Here is a 21,200-nt window from a genome sequence, read left to right as displayed (position 1 = left end):
ATAAGATCTCAGGTACGTCCTTCCTTACCCCTCCCCATAACGACTTGAATCATATTAAATTATGTATAATTGTTATTTATTTGTGGTAATTATTTGTTATTGTTTGTTATCATTGCTGCCTTCCCCCAGCATGCACGCTTTTATACAAGTCACAGAACTCAGTTTTTCTTGGTACACAGTTTTGGTTCTGACTGCTGTGTTTTGTGTATGTGCTGTGTGTGTGTTTTGATTGTTGGCGAATCTGGAAAAAATATGTGAGCAATAACGCAAAGGAGGGCAGAGACAAGAGATAAAAGATGAGAAGTTCAGACTGGTCATGTGGAGCTGGAACACAATACTTAACATCTGGTAATATCCATTAATTACTGGTATTACTACATGATGGCAAAAACCACTTTTTTCTACTGCATTTTGCTAGAGGTAGCTGGCATATGCCCATGACATTCTGTCACTGAAAACGGGCCAAAGTCAGGGTAGAGGCAATTATTTTTTTCACCATATTGCTATTCCCCTAGATGTTGCCATCCAGTTCTGTGGCTATGGATTTTTAAAACAATCAATCAAACCCTACAACACTCAAACTACAGAAGACTTGCTGATAGAGTCCGGAGGACATAGAACTGTCTCCTCATTCAAATGCTATGGGTTTTTCTCCATACTGGTGCATGTCTGCCAAGTCAAATGTGAATTCCAAACATTATGGATAAGTTATAAACAAAATACAACTGACAGCTTTGCAGATAGGAAAGAGAATAAACAATAAAAGATTTAAGGAAAGCTATCACTGTCCAGAAAGACACAAGATCCAATTCTATGCCTGAATGGTGAAAGAGCAGAGAAGAAAGCGACTGTCTGCTTTGTCAGGATTCCTCAAAAAGGCTCATAGAATCCGAGAGAACAACATGTGCCAGTTAGTGTCATTCTGATGTTCAGACACCAATTAAAATAAGTAAGAGGAAAGCTCCTTGTTCCCACCATCCAAATTAAAATCTAAGGGGCCCTCCAGACTACTTCTTTTGGAAGGTATATGCTGCAACATGTCATTGGCGCAATTATAGTGCATTAGTGGTGGATTTATACTGGACTATCCACACATCGTTCAGCTATAATAGTTATTCTGTGATGCTTCCCCATTGTTATATTATTGCTGTCTACAGGCATACCCCACTTAACGTTGCCCCGCTTAACGTTGCCTCGCTATAACGTACATGCTCCATACGTCCCCATACCCCGCTTAACGTTTGCGCGCTTTGCAATAACGTACACTTTATTGGCATGATGCCGCTGCCATCTAGTGGTGATTGCGTGCAGTACAAGTGAAGACAATTGCTTCACTTAACGTTTATTTTCGCTTAAAGTATACTCTCCGGTCCCATTGCAAACATTAAAGCGGGGTATGCCTGTATAGTACAACGAATGTAGAACAAAAAAATACCCCAGAACATTTGCAGTAGAAAATGTTACAGGAATTCAGCAGGAAGTTACAGGACATGCACTGATGAAGCAGTATATCTGCCCTGAAACTTTTGCAGCCAGGCATAGACAATATTGAAAGTGAGATCATGTATAATTGCCCCAGTACTACCATGAGCACAAATCATCATGAATGCACAATAAAAAATGACATCTGGAAGGGATCTAAGTAAGACAGCAACAAGTCCAGTAGAAGTAAAGACAGCATTGTGATGGTTATCATGTATGGGGACATTTTCTCCAGGGTTTTGTTTAGCTACTACCTAAAGATGCTTCCTTAACAGATACTGAAGGCTAGGGGATGCTTGCCATATTGAGCACTGATGCCTAATAGCTACCAGACTAACCTCACTGGCTGGAGGAAACCATTCTGGTACTTAGAATGTAGCCAACTCTGAAGAAAATAGTCAGAGAAGGAGAGGGTTTTTTTGGGGGGGCTTCAGCACCACCATATATGCTTTTGGGGGGAGGACTGATGATGCATTAAATCTGTGGTGGGGAACATGTGGCCTTCCAGATGTTGATGGACTATAACTCTTATCAGCCCCAGCCGGCATGGCCAGTAATCAGGGATCCAACAATATTTGGAGGGCCACAGGTTCATCTCCACTCAGATGTAAACTAATTAAATAGTCATTCCTTTTCCCCAAGGAATTCTGGGAGCTGTGGGGCTTAGGGATCTCTAAAAGAGAATTTTCACCTCCCTCACCAACAGCCTTTCCCAAAATTTCCAAGGCAGAAACCCATAAAATAATATATTGTTATAGGATTGGGGGGTTGGTCTGGATGCTGTCTTTGAGTCACCTCCAGGTCTGTAATTCTGTATCTATATGGTTCAGATCTGTGGCAGAGGAAACCACTAAACTGGTCAAATTAGTTTCTTTGTTAAGGTAATGGCCCCAGCCAAGTCTGTTAAGCATCCTATTTGCATGACCAAAGTTATGCTATGTTGCCATGAGAACAACTAGCTGGTAATGCTCTTTCAATAGAGGATAGGCCTTCCCTGCTCATCTGGCTGGAAGTCATCTTGTATGTAGGAGAACAACAGCCCAGGAGAAAGCCTTTGCTGGTCTGGTCTGAAACTGGGAGCCGGAGAGAGACAGAAGCTTGCTCTCCGTGCAGAATCCAAAGCTGTGGCTCTGGGGACTTCCCTGGCAACCTAATGGGAAAGCAAGGTCTGTTGGAGTGCTAACACTGTGAGTCCTACCATCTTATGCTCAGGTTGTATATGTGTGTAAATAAAACCATATATCCTAAAGACACAAAGTCCCCAGTGACCTTCATTTCAAGGAAAGTAAACCATGGGTAAGTGCTGGAGCTCCTGAAGTCTCTCACCACTCAGATATTGGGCTGTGCACAACAATATGTTTGTCGTGTAGATAGACCTGGTGAAAATGAATGATTGTGAGTGAGTTGTGGGTTTATGCACTCCTGCCATTCCCAGAACATGGCTTCACTCTCAATTTTTATGTTTTATTGCTAACCATAGGTTGTCATGATATTTGCATTTGAAAACTATAGTCAATACTTGCCCTCTAGATCAGAATCCCACTTCAAACCATTATTCACATGTGAGGGCAAACTATGGTTAATTCTGTTTTGGAAGCAGAGAAGGGATGTATTTCTGAAAGAGGAGGAGGGGGGAGGTGAAAGGAGGAAGCACACGGCCCATGGCTAGTTTCCAGTCCTCTAGATCTCAAAACTATTGTTTTGGAGTACAGTAAAAGCTTGTTATAATGCAGGGGCCAGGGGACAAAGGATGCACCCGTGTTATAGGGGTTCCACATTATAATGAAAACTGCACTGAAAGAGTTAAAGCCAACAAGTATTGGTTCCTAGAGTGGCAAAAAACCCTGCTGTCACTGCAGTGGGAATGAAGAAGCAGGAAGGGTAGCACAGAGGGGAAAACAAGCTAACAAAAATAAATTCAGAGAAGGCTCAAGAACTGCCAGTAAAGAAAAGAGAGGGAGAAAGAGAGGGAGGGAGGGGGACATCAAGAAAGATTTTTAAGAACGCGGAGGGGGAAAGACTCAGAAACACCCAGGGAAAGGAAGCAGAGGACTCACTAGGGACAAGAAGCACAGAGGATGAAAAAGTGTGGGATAACAACCAAGGCTGAAGTAAGAGCAACCAACAAAGCCAACTGTCTTGACAAAGAGGCAGGAAATGTGCAGACTGCTCTATTGTACAGAGTATTTTACTTGGAGGACTTGATCATATCCCCGGTATATCCAAATCTGCAGTACAGCGAAAAGGGTTATAGCAAGCTTCCACTGTATACTCTGAACTGTAGAGGAATGAACCTCCCAGCCTATGGCAATTCGGTGAGAAATCTGAATTTGCATTGGAAGTTGTGAAGGTTCCTGAAAGCTTATTTAGTTAAAGAGTTAAGTGTACATAAGGAGGAAGCAAAAGAGAGAATGGAAATAATAGTTTGAATGATTAGTTCATTGTAAGCCAACACCAGTTAAGGAAGAAGGGCTGCATATGAAAAATACATGGCTGCTACCCAGGAGCTGCTTCATTTGGAAGCTGAAGAAGATCTTCATTGCATAAGGGATGTGTCCTCCGAGAGGTCATGGAATACGCTGGCAGCAGTGAAGAAGTGGTATCTGGAGCCAACCTAGGCAGAACCAGCCAAATTGCTACCTGCTTCTGTGCATGAAATGCCAGTACAATGCTGAGAATGAACACAAAGAAAACCCGGGGTTCACAAGTAAGAACATAAGAACATAAGAAGAGCCTGCTGGATCAGGCCAGTGGCCCATCTAGTCCAGCATCCTGTTCTCACAGTGGCCAACCAGGTGCCTGGGGGAAGCACGCAAGCAGGACCCGAGTGCAAGAACACTCTCCCCTCCTGAGGCTTCCGGCAACTGGTTTTCAGAAGCATGCTGCCTCTGACTAGGGTGGCACAGCACAGCCATCACGGCTAGTAGTCATTGATAGCCCTGTCCTCCATGAATTTGTCTAATCTTCTTTTAAAGCCATCCAAGCTGGTGGCCATTACTGCATCTTGTGGGAGCAAATTCCATAGTTTAACTATGCGCTGAGTAAAGAAGTACTTCCTTTTGTCTGTCCTGAATCTTCCAACATTCAGCTTCTTTGAATGTCCACAAGTTCTAGTATTATGAGAGAGGGAGAAGAACTTTTCTCTATCCACTTTCTCAATGCCATGCATAATTTTATACACTTCTATCATGGCTCCTCTGACCCGCCTTTTCTCTAAACTAAAAAGCCCCAAATGCTGCAACCTTTCCTCGTAAGGGAGTCGCTCCATCCCCTTGATCATTCTGGTTGCCCTCTTCTGAACCTTTTCCAACTCTATAATATCCTTTTTGAGATGAGGCGACCAGAACCATAGATTTATACAACGGCATTATGATATCAGCTGTTTTATTTTCAATACCTTTCCTAATTAACGCTAGCATGGAATTTGCCTTTTTCACAGCTGCCGCACACTGGGTCGACATTTTCATCGTGCTGTCCACTACAACCCCGAGGTCTCTCTCCTGGTCGGTCACCGCCAGTTCAGACCCCATGAGTGTATATGTGAAATTCAGATTTTTTGCTCCAATATGCATAATTTTACACTTGTTTATATTGAATTGCATTTGCCATTTTTCCGCCCATTCACTCAGTTTGGAGAGATCTTTTTGGAGCTCTTCGCAATCCCTTTTTGTTTTAACAACCCTGAACAATTTAGTGTCGTCAGCAAACTTGGCCACTTCACTGCTCACTCCTAATTCTAGGTCATTAATGAACAAGTTGAAAAGTACAGGTCCCAATACCAATCCTTGAGGGACTCCACTTTCTACAGCCCTCCATTGGGAGAACTGTCCATTTATTCCTACTCTCTGCTTTCTGCTTCTTAACCAATTCCTTATCCACAAGAGGACCTCTCCTCTTATTCCATGACTGCTAAGCTTCCTCAGAAGTCTTTGGTGAGGTACCTTGTCAAACGCTTTTTGAAAGTCTAAGTACACTATGTCCACTGGATCACCTCTATCTATATGCTTGTTGACACTCTCAAAGAATTCTAATAGGTTACTGAGACAGGACTTTCCCTTGCAGAAGCCATGCTGGCTCTGCTTCAGCAAGGCTTGTTCTTCTATGTGCTTAGTTAATCTAGCTTTAATAATACTTTCTACCAGTTTTCCATGGACAGAAGTTAAGCTAACTGGCCTGTAATTTCCGGGATCCCCTCTGGATCCCTTTTTGAAGATTGGCGTTACATTTGCCACTTTCCAGTCCTCAGGCACGGAGGAGGACCCGAGGGACAAGTTACATATTTTAGTTAGCAGATCAGCAATTTCACCTTTGAGTTCTTTGAGAACTCTCGGGTGGATGCCATCCGGGCCTGGTGATTTGTCCATTTTTATATTGTCCATTAAGCCTAGAACTTCCTCTCTCGTTACCACTATTTGTCTCAGTTCCTCAGAATCCCTTCCTGCAAATGTTAGTTCAGGTTCAGGGATCTGCCCTATATCTTCCACTGTGAAGACAGATGCAAAGAATTCATTTAGCTTCTCTGCAATCTCCTTATCGTTCTTTAGTACACCTTTGACTCCCTTATCATCCAAGGGTCCAATCGCCTCCCTAGATGGTCTCCTGCTTTGAATGTATTGATAGAATTTTTTGTTGTTGGTTTTTATGTTCTTAGCAATGTGCTCCTCAAAGTACAGAAAGTTCAAAGTACAGAAAACTGCTGCAGCACTGCCACATTATATACAGTCTCGTCATCAGCCTTTTCAGACATGGAATCCATCTTTAACCCAAACATGAATTTGGGGCCCCATTTCTTAATCTTCACCATGCATTTTGTATGGTGGTCATGCTGCCGTTGCTATTCACCTTAGATCAAGGCCATTTTAAGACTAGATAGCCTTAAAGAGACAGTATCTGCCAGATGAGAACTGGGTACAGTACTAAGCCAAAATTAATAATTTATGGATTTAATTAACACCACAGCTGATATGAAATGTGTGAGTAGAATTTTGTAAAGATAACATAGGAAGAGCTTGTTGGAGCAGCCAATGGCCCATCTATTCCAGCATTCTGATCACACAGTGGCCAACTAGTTGCCTCCATGAAGCCAGTAATCAGGACCAGAGTGCAACAGTACTCTCCCCCTTTGCGATCCCCACAACTGGTATTCAGAAGTTAACTGCCTCTGAGAGCGGAGATAGAATGGAACCATTGTAGGGTTAGGGGACAATGTGTTGCCCTGCTTAGGGATTGTTTTATTGTAAAGCTCTAAATGGCTATATATTGTAACTGCTATCAATAACATATTGTGCTGAATTTCACTTCCACTGTGGTTCAGTCCCAATGCCTATACAATCTCCATGATATCTAGTTTACCTGGATGGTCTTGCTTGCAGGCTAAAAATGAGCAATTCCAAATGATTATATAACTAACCCAAATGTACTTGAGGGTACAGCAGATAACTATTGCCATCCCTCAAGTTACAGAAGCGTCCTGTAAGATAGGACAACTGATGCCACAGATGTCACCCAGGCATCTTAACTTCCCTCTTTTTTAAAAAAAATATTCCCTACCCAGATGTGACATGGGGGGGGGGACAGATTCTGGTTAAGTAAGAATTAAAAACAATATTTGATAACACTCCAATTTATTATTACCTTCCTCATGTACTTTCTCCTTCAACTCAAACCCTCCTGCTGATATTAATAAAAACCAATACTGAAGAGATAAAACCTCATGATCTTAACAGCCACGTCAGTATAAAATAACGGTGAGGTTTGGACTGTTGTTACCTGGCAGTTTTACCATGTTGAGAACATTTAAATCCCCAAATGCTTTGGATGTGCACTATTTTATTTTCCTGTCCCATTCACCTAATTGGAATCTAATTAACTCTAATTACCTTTCAATGAAAAACGATAATACAAATATTGAAACGTTACAGGGCAATTGACCTCATCACTGAAGAATAATACACAGAGTATGGAATGGGATGATTGATAGCAGAATAGTGTCCATGGAAAATGTTAAAATGAGACAACACGCAGTACAGACAGCATTCCAGTCCTGTAACTCAATCCCACAGCATCATCGTTACCATAAGCACAGCCCCTTTTACGGAATCTGATGGACAATAGCAGGTCTTCTGCCCATCCCCCTCCAGAGGTTCCTATTATTCTTGGCTCTGTTAAGTCTCCAGATGGTGACAAGAAACGGCAGGTAGCTGCAGAAATCCCAAGTGCCTCTGAGAATGAGTACAGGATTGCTGAATCTCCTCAGCTACAGCACCTGCACTTTCCAACATTTTATGCGGCCTGGGATGTCTCCAGAATAGCATGCAACGAAGGAGGATGAGGCTTTCTGCATGTTGCGGGAGGGAAAATGTTTCTCCTTGGGTTCACAAGCAGAAGTTCCTTCCACTCATGCATGGGAATCTTTGGAGCTAAGCTTATATTTCCAATCTCAATTATTATTTCTAATGAGGACTTTTTGCTGGCTGCAGAAGGTGCCACCGCCGTTGCTGCCCACAGAAAACGGAAGCTGAGCCTCAGCACCCAGTCTCAGTAGGTGACTTGGGAAGGAGGTAGGGCACTGAGGGCGGGACAAAAAGAATGGGATGCTTGGGACCAGGAATATCGCCCTCACTCCGCCACCAGCATTTAGCAAATTCGCCAGGGGCCTACCTAGTCATCATTCTGAGCAGCATATCTTACCTCTGCTCACCTGGCCCGTCTTCAGCTACAATTTATGGAACTGCAAATTAGATCCACTTCCTTCACCCATGTATTTTTAAAAACATGCTTCAAGGCCTATTGCCCATGAGTGATTTGCGTAAGCAATGAATTTTAGTCTAATCTTTTCGGATGCAGACTGACATAACCAAAACAAGCTTGGCAGCAAACACCTGAGGATGATGCTGTCTTTCTACTGTTGAGTGGATTTATTTAAGAGCTCCTTTCTTTAAGCTGTCTGGTAGGTGAGTTCCAGCTGGCATTTTAATGCGTTCATCCTCTCGCTGCAATTAAAAACAAAACACTATCTTAGCAGACAAATGCTTCAGTGAGATATATGCCATGTGGCAGGATTACTTGCATTATCAGTAGGGAAACAAAACTGCATTTATTTACTACAGAAATAAAAGAAATAAAATTGCACATTGGGCCTGTGTGTATGTGTTTTGCAGGGGAGACTACTAGATTTGGTTGGCCAATCACAACCATTCTTGTGGGTAAAATCATGAAATATCTAAAATAAAGAGCCATATATGTTTATGTATTGAGGTATCTTTCATTGCTTTTCTGCTGCCCTCAATATGTGTTTGCATGTGAAAGGCAGAAAGATCACTCATACTTACTGAGACTCCATCAAGCAAGTGCCTCAGGAGTCCACAAGGGGACCTGACTACTGACATCATAACCAGGCAGCCCTGACTGACACCTACACATGAAGTTGAAAATGTAGTCAGCACAACTGGAGTGTTTATTTTTTAATTATATCTGAATGCTGTACTTTCTCCAAAGAGTTGTATACCTCCCTTCCACAGTAAATCTATGAGGTGTGTAAGGCTAAAGTCACCTAGTGAGTATCATGACCCAATGTGGATTTTAATCTAGAACGTTCTCACACAAGTCCAACATTGTGTAGCCACAACTCACACTGGCTCTGAGAAGGGATGGTCATTAGCATGCATACTGTAACACTCATATATGGAGATGCAGATTCTCATGCTCCAGAGCTGCTTGCATGGATTGCCGTGTGAACCACCCCACAATCTGGAACTGCCAAATGCTGCTCCCCCATTTACCCCCTTTTCCTCCCATTTCCCAAACATACTGTTACGTGCATCCCAATCTCTAAGCAGTGAGATATTTCAGGGGTGACAGTACATATCTCACGTTTGCTTTCCCTAGAATGAAAGTCACTGGAGATGGTGGTGTCTTTGTGATATATGGTTTTATTTACACATATATTCAGGCTGAACATACACAAAATGTTAACACTTCAACAGAACTTGCTCCCCCATTAGGTTTCTAGGGGCGGGGTTTCCCCCAAAGCTATAGTTTTGGATTCAGGACAGAGAGCAAGCCAAGCCTCTGTGTCCCAGCCCACTTCAAGACAAGGCTAGCCCCTAGTCTACTGTGCTACACTCACCAATGACATCACCTCCAGCCATGGGAGGGAGGGATACTAACTTACCTCTGACAGAGCTTGGAAAAGTAACTTTTCCAAGCTCTGCCTGGAAGCAATCAGTTATCCATATTCTTTAGTCATGTAAATAGACATGACTAGAGCCATTAACTTAACAAAGAGACTGGTTTGACTACTTTAGCAATTTCTTTTCCTAATCAATCCTAACTTACAGATATAAAAGTCACAGACTTGGAGGGGACATAAAAGATGCCATCTAAGTTACCCCCCCAATTTTATAACAATACTGAATAGTTCCTGGGCATTAGCATCATAGTGATTAAACTATCTTCTATTAAAGATTATCATTTATATTATTACATACCAGGGTTACTTGGGCAAGTAAAAATTGCCTTTAGGCAACCAGACCAAAAAGCTTTTGTAAACAGAGCAAGAGTATGTTACAAATGATAAATATAGGCTAATCTATATTTTGTGGTCTAGAAAATTTAGGGGACATACTTGTAAAGCTCTAATTATAGTATAATCTAATATATATGTACAGTATATATAATATATACACACATGAGGGGGTGTTCCCCTGCTTGCTCCATTCACCAACCCATTCTCCCTGCCACACAGTTTCCCTTCCCCAGAGTTTCTCTCTCCAGGACCACAATATGCTGCCCATTAGGTACCGGGCTAAGTTCAAGGTTCTGCTTTTGATATACAAAGCTCTATGCAGCTTTGGACCAGGATTCCTGAAAGATCATCTTACTCCTTATTTAACTCTGACAACTAATCTTTTTTGATAGCTTGCATAACTAGTGTTGAGCCACATTGAAGCATTTTATTGCATAGCTGCCAGTTGGAAACCATGCATCAAGTAAGAGGAAGAAACTAACCATCAAAAATACACAAGACAACATGTGTGTCTTATTAGCTTTAGAGCCAGGAAATGACATCATTCACCAGTCAGAGGAGCTTTTCATTCAGTATATGAAGTCTGTATGATACAACCCAGCACATTCCTGAATAAAGAAAATGTACTGAGCAGAACATTTGAGGATTACAAAGAAAATCAAATAGGGTTAACCATCTGTGGACCAAGGGACATCTGCTGGATCAAAGAAATAGGGAATAAAAGGTTCAGAAAGCTTTACTATATAGGATGTACATCTGTGAAGGAATCTATGAACCCCACTGAAAATACCTTACCTTGAACATTACATGTTCTTGTTAACTGAATCAATGTTCTCAAATACCCAGGGATGTAGTCGTCCAGGGTTTTGGGGGGGGGGCTTAGACCCCTTACTTTTTGGGGAGCAGGATGCCAGTAGGGTCCCTGTATCTCCAGCATCCTATGAGCCAATCAGCATGAAAGAGGTGAGAAGACTCTTTTCAGTAGCTAACTCCCCTTTCATGCTTCTAGGGATGTCTGTTGTTGTGGGATAAGGAATTAACAATGATCTCATTCTCAAACCAGGAACAAAAAGAGGGGGGAGGTGTGTCTGTGACTCTAATGAAGGGACTGTGCACTTCTGAATTTGCCACTACACTACTGCAAACACCTAGCACTTCTATGTTCAAAGCCTTTTGCATACATTATTTTAGTAATCCTTGGAAGAACCTGTAAAATAAGTCAATATTATTATTATCTCCATCTTACAAATGGGGTATGTGTGTGAGACAGAGACTGAATGAAGTGGCTCATGTAAGGCTATGATAGGACCAAACTAGAAGAGACTTTGGAGATAAAAGATTGGATCTCTGTTCTTTTTTAATTTGATAAAAAGCAGCTGTGGGGAAGGAGATGTTTGATTAAGATCAGGATGGCAACACCAAGGGACTTAACTTTTTTAATCGCCCTTTGTTTTTCACATGAATTTTGCCTTCCCTCCACAGTTGCAATTTGCTGCACTAGGTTACCTTATGTACTGTCAGGGGACCACTCTCCAGACAGAAGCCCAGAGGCTGGAAGTGTATTTTGCCATGCAAACTGTCATCTTCATGACTGCTCAGGCTCCATAATAAAGATGCTAGAGTAAAACAAAGAGAAATAGTGTCCTGACCATTCACAAACACAAAAGCAAACTTAAAAAGGTCAGGACAAATAACTGAAAATTGTACTAAAATTTATCCAGAGATGTAAAATATATAAATATGGAACAATTACTACACAATAATAAAATGGTGAAAAAAACTTAATGGACCAAATATAGACAGACTCTTTTCAGTTATTAAACTGAAATATGAATCAGCTTATAAATATATAGTCAATAGGAAAAATGGAGGGGGGAGGGTTGATGTCACAGTCGATTGACCATAATTAACATAGTCCATTGTCATGAATACTTTAATGCAGGTGAATGCGATTTGAAAACTGAAAAGTGCCTGTCCATATTTGATTCACAAAGCTTTTTTCACTTCATTTTATTAGTAGTAGTAATGTTTTCCATTTTATCTGTATATTTTACATATCAGGATAAATTACAATAGCATTTCCAGTTCTTAAACAGTTTTGAAATTGTTTCCATAAGAAAGATGACCATCTAACAATAAGAGTTTCCCATTTGTGGAGTATTAATGCTCAGATGAACCATTACATACAAATTTGTACCTTTCCATATGACATTCATGCTACAGATTCAAAAGAGAAAGCAATATTATTGTTACGTGCAACCGAAGGACCCCACAAGCCAGTTGCATCCAACCAAAAACCTATTATAATATTACAGTGCAGATATCTAAATGTTTACAAGTTTTTATTCCCTTAACATGCAAACTGTGAGAAAACTCTTTCAGGCCTTGATTCATATTCAGCATAGGGTCCCAGGTGGCCTGACGTGTTTCAGGGCTTGTCCAGAGCCGCAGGATTCTGAAATAGTAGGTGACCATTTTGTTCTTTGCATCTGTGGTGCTCACGAGATAATACTTTACAACTTTCCAGCCACATAGGATCACACCCTTCACAAAGGTTCCTCCCTCGCACTGTAGTGCTCTTCACTCAAGCCCATTGGTTCCTCTGCCTCTGGACTTCTCTCCTTCCTATGAAGAAGCGATTGACCAAGTGGACTGTGCCAGGCTCTAAAAAGATCTCTCCAAACTGTGTAAATGGTCAAGAGAAAAGGTTTACGGAGCTTGGAGGCAGCCTTTTGGAGCTCAGTGGAGTTTGCTTGGCTACACTCTTCTCCAACAGAAAGGGGAGAGGAAAGACATTAGGACGAAAAAAATCTTCACATATATATGGAATTGGTAGCGTGGTGAACAACTCAATGAAAGCATAAACTGCGACTGCAATCTTGTACAATTTAATAGAACATAAATCATATTTAATATAGTGGGACATACTTCTGAGTAAACATGCATAGGATTGCACTGTCAGTGTATGGAAGGCATGAAAATGGTAAATTCATTGTTGAGAATCGTTAGAAAAGGAATTTAAGATTAAACAGTCAGTATCTAATGTTTTTATGTAAATCTATGGTGTAGTAGTACTTGGAATACTGTGTACAGTTCTGGTTACCTTATCTCAAAAAGGATATTGCAAAGCTGGAAAAAAAGGGGGGGAATGGGCAACTAAAATGATTGAAGAGGTTGGGGCAACATCCTGATGAGGACAGGCCCAAGTGCTTGGGGTTTCTATACTTAGGGGAAAAAGAAAGAAGAAGTATATAAAATTATGTATGGTGTGGCTAGAAAGAAGGTTTTCTCCCAGTCTCACAATGCTCAAATCTGAGGTTATGCAATGAAATGGATGGGCAGTAGAGGCAGAAAATATATTTTTTAAAAGTACCTCTTCATGCAACCTATAGGATACATTCAGACATAACTCCCTACAGGAGCAAATGTAAGTTTTTCTACATTGGGGCACTCTGTCACTCTTCACCCTGCTGACTCTGTTCTTCTAATGGCACCTGAGCAGCTGGCTTGGAGGTCACTGCACATTTTCACCCTGCTTCTCCATGTTTCAGGCAAACTTTTGGCTTCTTCTTTTATAAAAACACCTTTTTTTCCAGGTGCCCAACATTTTTCCTCCAGTTCAACGTTGATATGGTGACTTTTAAAACCTAATGTATTGTTCTGGGTGGGAGAAAGTGGCTTCTTGAGTGCCACAAGGGTCATCAAATCAGCACTATTCACATTGGAAAAATCCATTGCCCTGGACCTCTAATTGGTATGGATTTGTTTAGGTCTGCCCTAACAGGAGTGAGTGTGCATCTGCTCCAGGCTGACTATTCAAGAGGTGGTGATACCAATGGTTGAAAATGGATTTGACAAGTTTATGGAGCCCTACCATTAGGCAGATTGAAGCAACTGCCTCAGGCCCCAGATGCTGAGGATCGGAGAGTGGACAGCTGTATGTGTCACATGGCCTGACCTCTGAGGTAGCCTAACGCCTTCAGGTGCAGTGGAGAATGCCGCCCCATTGCTAGCGTCAAAGTAAGATTCAGTTGCCAGTCTCCTTGGCTTTTGGACATGGAATGGGGAGAGGTGCCATCTTGCCTTTGCCTCAGGCAGCAAAATATATGTGAAAGGGTATCCATTAGCCATGTGGCTCAGTGTATATTTCTATTCAAATTATACAAATTATTTCTAATTTTGCATATATACCTGTAAACTATCACATGCAAATGTTATGCAAATTTGGATCATCTTTTGTTCCCTTTGTTCTTGATGTGTAAATGGTCACCCAGTTGTCTTGATACCCCCCCAATAAATAAATCACTCCATTTGGAGATCTTATACTTCAGGGGAAAGGCAAAGATATGAGAAGTAAGTGAAATTAAATGGCCCAAATTGGGTGGTGGTGGAAATAGCCTTAATTTTTAAATGTAGACACTAGAGATTCAATGCGTTACATTTTAGCAATGATCTGTTTTAGATACTGATGAGATCCATTTTTAATTTCACATCCAAATCAAACATTTTCAAATATTTCAAATATCACAACATTTAAAGAAATTCCTCAGCCAGGTGATGAGAGTTCCACTTCAGAGGTGAAATAGACTGGTTTCAGTTACAGACCAGGAGACAAACTCTGAATTAATCTATCTGCTAGTTAAAAAACTTACTGGAGAACTAAATGACAGTAGGTGAAGTAGGTAGTCAATGGTGTTGTGAAAGTCAGCTTTCCACACCCCATCTTATACATATTTTTCCTAACTAATTTGTTTTATTCTGTCTTCTTTGATTTATTGATGTCAGCACAAATTTTCCTTCCAAGCTACATCTCTGCTCAGCTAAGCCATGCAATGATGTCTGTTGAGCAACAAGGTGAGAGGAGGGAAAGAATGGAAAGGGAGGCCAGGCATGAACCAGCCCTCTGCTTGACATTTAAAGGGCTATCAGAGTGGGTCCAACTCTGTACTTACCAGCACAAGATGAGATTTTTGCAATTTGAAATGGGAAACGGGAGAGGAGCAATTCTCTCCTTGTGCCCCAATATCAGAACCAGCATCATGGAATTGGGTTTCTTATTTCACTAATTAAATTGTGGGGAAAACTGAATGGCCACCAAAACAGGACAAACCTAAGAGCTACTAACCACTATATACAAATACTTCAAAAATGCTTGCTACAAAACCTTTCCAGGGATGCTGGGGGAACATCTCTAATGATGTCATATACACTTACCAATAGTCACCTGCAACAGGTGCACTAACAACTGTTGAATCAGCCCTTATGTCCTGTTTGAGAAGAGGAACTGGGTTTTTCCCAGTTCAACCTGAAGCATACCAGAAACTGCAAACCCTGCCATTTGGCAAGAGCCCATAGCAGAACAGAAACAGATGTCATCTGCATTGTGGGCAGAAGTGATTGTAACAAACTGCCCTCATGGCTCTTAAAATGTTACATCTGTCTTAAATCACAAGCTTCTACCTCAAGAAAACTTCTTTGTAATAACCTTTCTTATTTCCACAGTTTATTGACAGCACCACTTCGTTCTGAAAACAAATTCTATTGTGCACATTGGAACGACAAAAAATAATTAAATCAGGAATCTTTTTTTTTTTAATCCACAAATACGGAGATTTCTGTGATTTAAGAGCAAAAGAAGAAAACACTGCCTGGAGAATAGGCTAATGTATCTCTGCATTCACAAATAAAACAGTATACTGTTTATCATGCCCATGGGTAAGCATTGCTCAGTGTAAGAAAGCCAGATAAAACTGGAGCTGGTATTAGCAAACCCATTTGGAATCTGGTTTGTCTGAGAACTTCCAGGAGCCAAAAGAATAAAGACAATTTGCTTCAGAGAATGGAAGGTTTTTTTACTTACATAGCTTGAAAGGCTTCTGAACAGCTGGGGCCTCTGGATGATAATGTGTGCAGATGTTATGTGTTTGGTCGAGCCTTCCCCCCTCCCCACCCCACCCCAGACTCTGGCACCAGAACCTCTGTAAAGCTTGAGCTTGATAAGTAATTTCCTGGTTTCCCCTTTACAAAGTTCTCACATAGTTTATCAGTGGTCTTCCCTGACAGCAGAAGAGCACAAATCAGATTATGTGTCATGCAGACATTAGCAGAGGAAAGGCTTCTCTGCTCTTTGGCTTAAGGAGAGAGAAAAGGAGAATCTCTCAAGCTTGGCTCCCCTCCCGCATTTTACAAAAATTTACAGTATCTTCTAGCTCAGTCCTGAATGCTATTTGAATAATTGAATAAGAACTAATTACTGCAGCATAAAAATTGTGGTATGGCGTGTGAAACTTGCCTACTCTTGAAGAGATAAATAGTAAGAATTCTCTTCACTACACAGATGTTGTACTCATATTCCTGAAGCAGTGGGTACATGCACAAAGTGTATCACAACTCAGTTCCATAATAAGAGAGAGCAAGCGCGCCATAATCAGCTATCTAAAGCAGTGGTTCCCATACTTTCCCCCCCATAGACCACTTGAAAATTGCTGAGGGTCTTGGTGGGCCATCTAATGATATTTCTGCCTATTGAAGCAATTGTAAGGTGCTATACCAGATGCTGCATGATTTTAATTGTATTTTATTGCTTCTTTTATTTCCTCTAAATATAAGACATAAAACAAGGAATAAAATACAGTTAAACATCAATATGTTTAATGTGCTGCACCCACCATTCAAAGCTGCTGCTCCTGCTGTTCTTCACAAACACACCATGGAGCAGCTGAATGATGTTTGTGGACCACTGATGGTTCACGGACCACAGTTTAGGGACCCCTGATCAAAATTATTTAGAGATAAGTAAACTTATCAGTTGTCTGGATGTTCTCCTGGATCCACTGCTGTCGTTTGATGCACAGGTGGCCTCAGTGGCATGGAGTGCCTTCCATTAGCTTAGGCTGGTGGCCCAACTGTGACCCTATCTAGACATGGATAACCTGGCTACAGTAATCTATACTCTGGTAACCTCAAGGCTGGATTATTGAAATGTGCTTTATGTGGGGATGTCTTTGATAATGATTCGGAAGCTTCAATTAGTGCAGAATGCGTCTGCCCAACTGTTGACAGGTTCAAGGCAAACAGTTCAAATTTCACCAATTGTGTTCCAGTTACACTGGCTGCTGGTAAGCTTGCAAGCCCAATTCAAAGTGCTGGTTTTGACCTATAAAGCTCTTTACAGTTCAGGACTCCAATATCTTCTGGAACGCCTCTACCAATATGAACCTACCTGGACCCTTAGATCTTCTTGTGAGGCCCTTCTCCAGGTCCCCCCTGTGAGGAAGGCTCGGAGGGTGGTGACAAGGGAGAGTGCCTTTTCCATTGTGGCTCTCCATCTGTGGAATATGCTCCCTAGTGAGGTCTGCCTGGTACCTTCATTGACATCTTTTCGGCGCCAGGTAAAGACGTACCTTTTTTCCCAGGCATTTGAGAGACTGAGATGATTTCTGTTATTAGTATGTTGCCAAAGCTTCCTGTGGCTACATGGGGGTGTTCTTGTGTTACTGTTTTTGTTTTTATAGTATATTTGTTTTTGTTTTTAATGTTGTAAGTTGCTTGGATACCTTTGGATAACAAGCAACTAAGGATGGAATGATATGTCAGTTTCAGTTCTCTCAGTTTCTAATTTTTCTAATCTTAAACTTGGTTCTCATTTCTGCACAAATCTGGATATTTTTTTTTAAATCCTCATGAAAATTCTTCAGCATTTTAGTGCAAATTTCTCCTAATAAATACATTGTTGTATGCAGGTTTGACTAATTTACACATTTTGCGCTAGCAGGTTATCGTAATATAATGTATTTTATATGGTATTTTCACCAAATTCATTTGTACAGTATAAACACTGGTTGGTTGGAGAACCACACTGCAAAATTCGAAAAAGTGCAAATTTCGAAGGATGGCTGTTTTTTAAATTCCCGTATTATTTCAGAAAGTGCAAATTTGATAAATTTGGCTTTAAAGGTGAAGTGAATCAGATTTCTCACCCATCCCTACCAGCAACTAAACAACAACAACAACAACATAGTAACAACTACAGCCTAATCCAGAATTCATCTGAGCCTGAGGTATACTACACAAACTACCTAGAGCTTCAGAGTACATATGGAAATTAATTCAGATTTCCTGGACTGCGTCTGAATATATTCCTGACTTGTAGGCATGCTTCCACAGAATCCTATAGAGGAAGGAGCAAAACAGACTTGACCCATGTTAGAAATGGCACAAGAGGCAGAGGGGACTTTAGAACTCAGATGAGATCACTTGACCCCACAAATATGGCAGAAAAAGGAAAGAGTTTACTGAGTGTGCCAGTAAAGCTTCTGCAAATGTGGACCCTGGTCCAGGAGAGGATCAATGGACAGAAACCTACTTAAGTGCACACAAGAACGTATTGGATGCTTACTGCTTTTACTCCAATTTTACACAGATTTGGTTCAGCTGCAAAGAAGAGGTAAAGTGGCATGGTAGATAGATAGCAAGATGTAGAGAATGCTGAGAAAGTGAAGAGAGGCAGGAATTTTTGCCCTCTGGTTTATCCAGGTCTTGTTTAGATCAGAAGTGCCCCACAGACATGCACTTAAATTGAATTATGCTTTATTTTAAAGCCATTCCTCTTCTTCACTAATATAGGAGCCTTCTTATGTAACCATGTATTTTCTAGCAGGCCAGTCTTGCATTTGTTACATAAGCATTTTTAGCAACTAAGTGCATGTTGGCCTCTGAACTAGCACAGTAACAGACTTTCAGACATTCTATCAATTTTGCGGGATGTTTCAATGTATGCATATGTCGAATCACAGCTTAAGATGGATGGTGATCATGACTAATGGGATCACCACTATGATGGATGGTGGCTACTCCATTCCACAGGAATTTGTATCACACTTCACCTGCTTGTGTGCAGGCTGAAAGTATACTTTTGCTGATTTGACTATGGGCAGAACCAGTGCTCAAACCTGTACATTTGTAAATAAGGTTATTGCAAAAGGTACCCTAAGTGTAGCATATTCACTCTGCACAAAAGAAACAAAAAACTGCTTTCATACAGTGGAAAATAAAACGATATAATGTGCTTGCATAACTCATTCAGGGGCCAAATAGAAACAAAAAAGAACAGAAATAATGGCAATGCAAACTGATTAAAAACCCAATAATCCTCCAATTCAATTGAAAATGGCCTTTTGAAGAGAGGAGGAGAAATACTTTATTGTTCTGCCAGAAAGATTTTAAATGAAAATTATTATTTTTTCAAGCTGCACCTCACTCTGTTGTATATAGAGACAGCCCTGCTTTGGAAGTGTGCTAAATGTGCAGTATCCGTTCTTTGTTTGATTCTGAACTATATATAAACTTTTACAGAGGATATTAAAGCTGCAATACTATAGCCACTTCCTGGGAGTAAACGCCACTGGATTCAGATTTACTGCTGAGTAAACATTGATAGGATTCCATTGTAAAGCACAGTCACAACTTTAAAATCTGCCTTATTTTTAAATGATTGTACTGTTCTGCAGCCCCCCCCCCACCAAGTGCTCCTTTTCCAAGATATTTTCAGGGAAAACAGGGACAAAACATTCACTTTCTTTCAAGTGGAAGGTGCCATTTTAAACAAGGCCTTCCTCAGTGCCATGTGCAAGAAAGGAGTGTTGTTGGATTCTGCATATTGCTTGACGTGGGTGTTTGAATGTGGCAATCTGAAGTATGAGTCCTCATCCTTTTAAGGATAGGTTTTTTGCCAAGGGAGGAGGATCCTTTTACAGTGAAAGATGGCTCCCTCCTCCAGTGGCTGAACTCTCCTTTCAGAGGGAACTTCATTCTCTCTGAAAGGGCAACTTTCACTGCAAAAATTCAGCTCAGGCCTCATAACTTCCCCTTTTCTTTTTTGGAAAATAGGACATTGAGAAAAAATTGCAGACACATATGTCACTTTCTTGTGTAATCTCTATATTTAATTCTTCTCCCCCTTTTAAATGTGTAAAATATTTCAAACTGTTTGTCTGGCCACTGCTGGAAACAGGATGGTAGACTAGTATTATTACTGGCTAGTATCCAAAGAGCTGCTGCTTTGGAAAAGCTGTTGGCCATGTGCCATGGCAAGGGGGGGGGGACAGCAAGAATGCCATCTGAGAGCACAAACCCAAAGCCGCTTTTGACACAAAACTTGTGTGGCGCTTTGGATACCAGCCACGGCTTATTTCTCATCTCCTAAAGCATTTCTTGGCAAGCTCCTGTAGTGGTTTACAATAAAAATTAGCGCAGTAGAAAAAAAATTAAGAACTCAATAAAACCACAATAGAGAACATCAGTAGAATGCCAGCGACTATGACCAAAATTCAAAGAACCGTAAAAGTTGTTCCATGAGCCCATGTTAGGGTAGACGTATGGCTTACTTTATAAGGATAGTACTCCATTTGAAGACAGTCCACTCCAAGTCCAGGTTAAGCAAAAAGAACAATATAAAAGAACCTTCCTGCTGGGAGGAAGGGCAGGATATAAATCAAATAATAAATAAATAAATAAGGAGGAAGAACAGGGGCTTTGAAGCTGCCCCATCAATAGTGAACAGCTAAGCACCCAAGTCATGTGGTCATTGAGTAGAGACACACTTGCAGGTCTGTCGGCCTTAGTGCATCTCCAGCTCTGGAGACACACAATGCCAGTGAAATTCCGCCCCCTTTTACTTCCAAACCTGGGGAAAAGCAGCTCCAGTGTGTTTCTCCATGAAACCAGCTTCACACAGAAATCAAAACTGTCTGGTAGATCAACGCCATGGTATGTCCTATGGGAACACTTTGCTGTCGCTTGGGTAGAGACAACGATTGTCCCAACACTTTGCTGTGGGTGGTTATAAAAGGTCTGAGATGAGCAGCAGGGAAGGAGCAAACATATTTAAAATGTGTTTTAAACCAAAGCCAGAGAAAACGGTCTGGCTGCTTTTGAAGTAGTTAGTGTGCCTGCATCCATAGTCTTCTCCAAAATGGCGAGATGTATTTTATTTCTATTTAAATTATACCAATTACTTCTAAATTTGTATCCATACATTTAAAATAGCATGAGCAAATTTTAGGCAAATTGGTTTTCTTTTTCTTTTGGGGCAATGTGTAAGTGGCCACACCAGTCTAAGAGACCTCTGAGTCAGGAGTCATTGCAAACTGCTTGTGACAGTAAACGAGATGTGGGTGTACACTGCACTGGC

The 21,200-nt window shown here is 41.1% G+C and overlaps 1 protein-coding gene across 4 annotated transcripts in view; it reads right to left on the bottom strand.

Annotated features, from left to right (window-relative positions):
* The window catches only part of C1QTNF7 (C1q and TNF related 7), a 72,951-nt gene that overhangs the window by 21,713 nt on the left and 30,038 nt on the right, over positions 1 to 21,200 (bottom strand). Inside the window, exon 2 of one of the 4 annotated variants that reach the window (XM_061584506.1) lies at positions 8,173 to 8,474. The exons of 2 other annotated variants lie outside the window; for them this stretch is intronic. The gene's annotated coding sequence lies outside the window, so the exon portion shown is untranslated. Of the gene's footprint in view, positions 1 to 8,172; positions 8,475 to 15,869; positions 15,893 to 21,200 lie in introns of those variants that run through there. One more of the 4 variants, XM_061584507.1, reaches the window with a different exon arrangement.

Source organism: Rhineura floridana, chromosome 9 (assembly GCF_030035675.1).
Source record: "Rhineura floridana isolate rRhiFlo1 chromosome 9, rRhiFlo1.hap2, whole genome shotgun sequence".
Classification (NCBI taxonomy): domain Eukaryota; kingdom Metazoa; phylum Chordata; class Lepidosauria; order Squamata; family Rhineuridae; genus Rhineura; species Rhineura floridana.
Note: the sequence above shows the minus strand (reverse complement) of the source record. Positions and strands in the feature narration are given on the sequence as shown.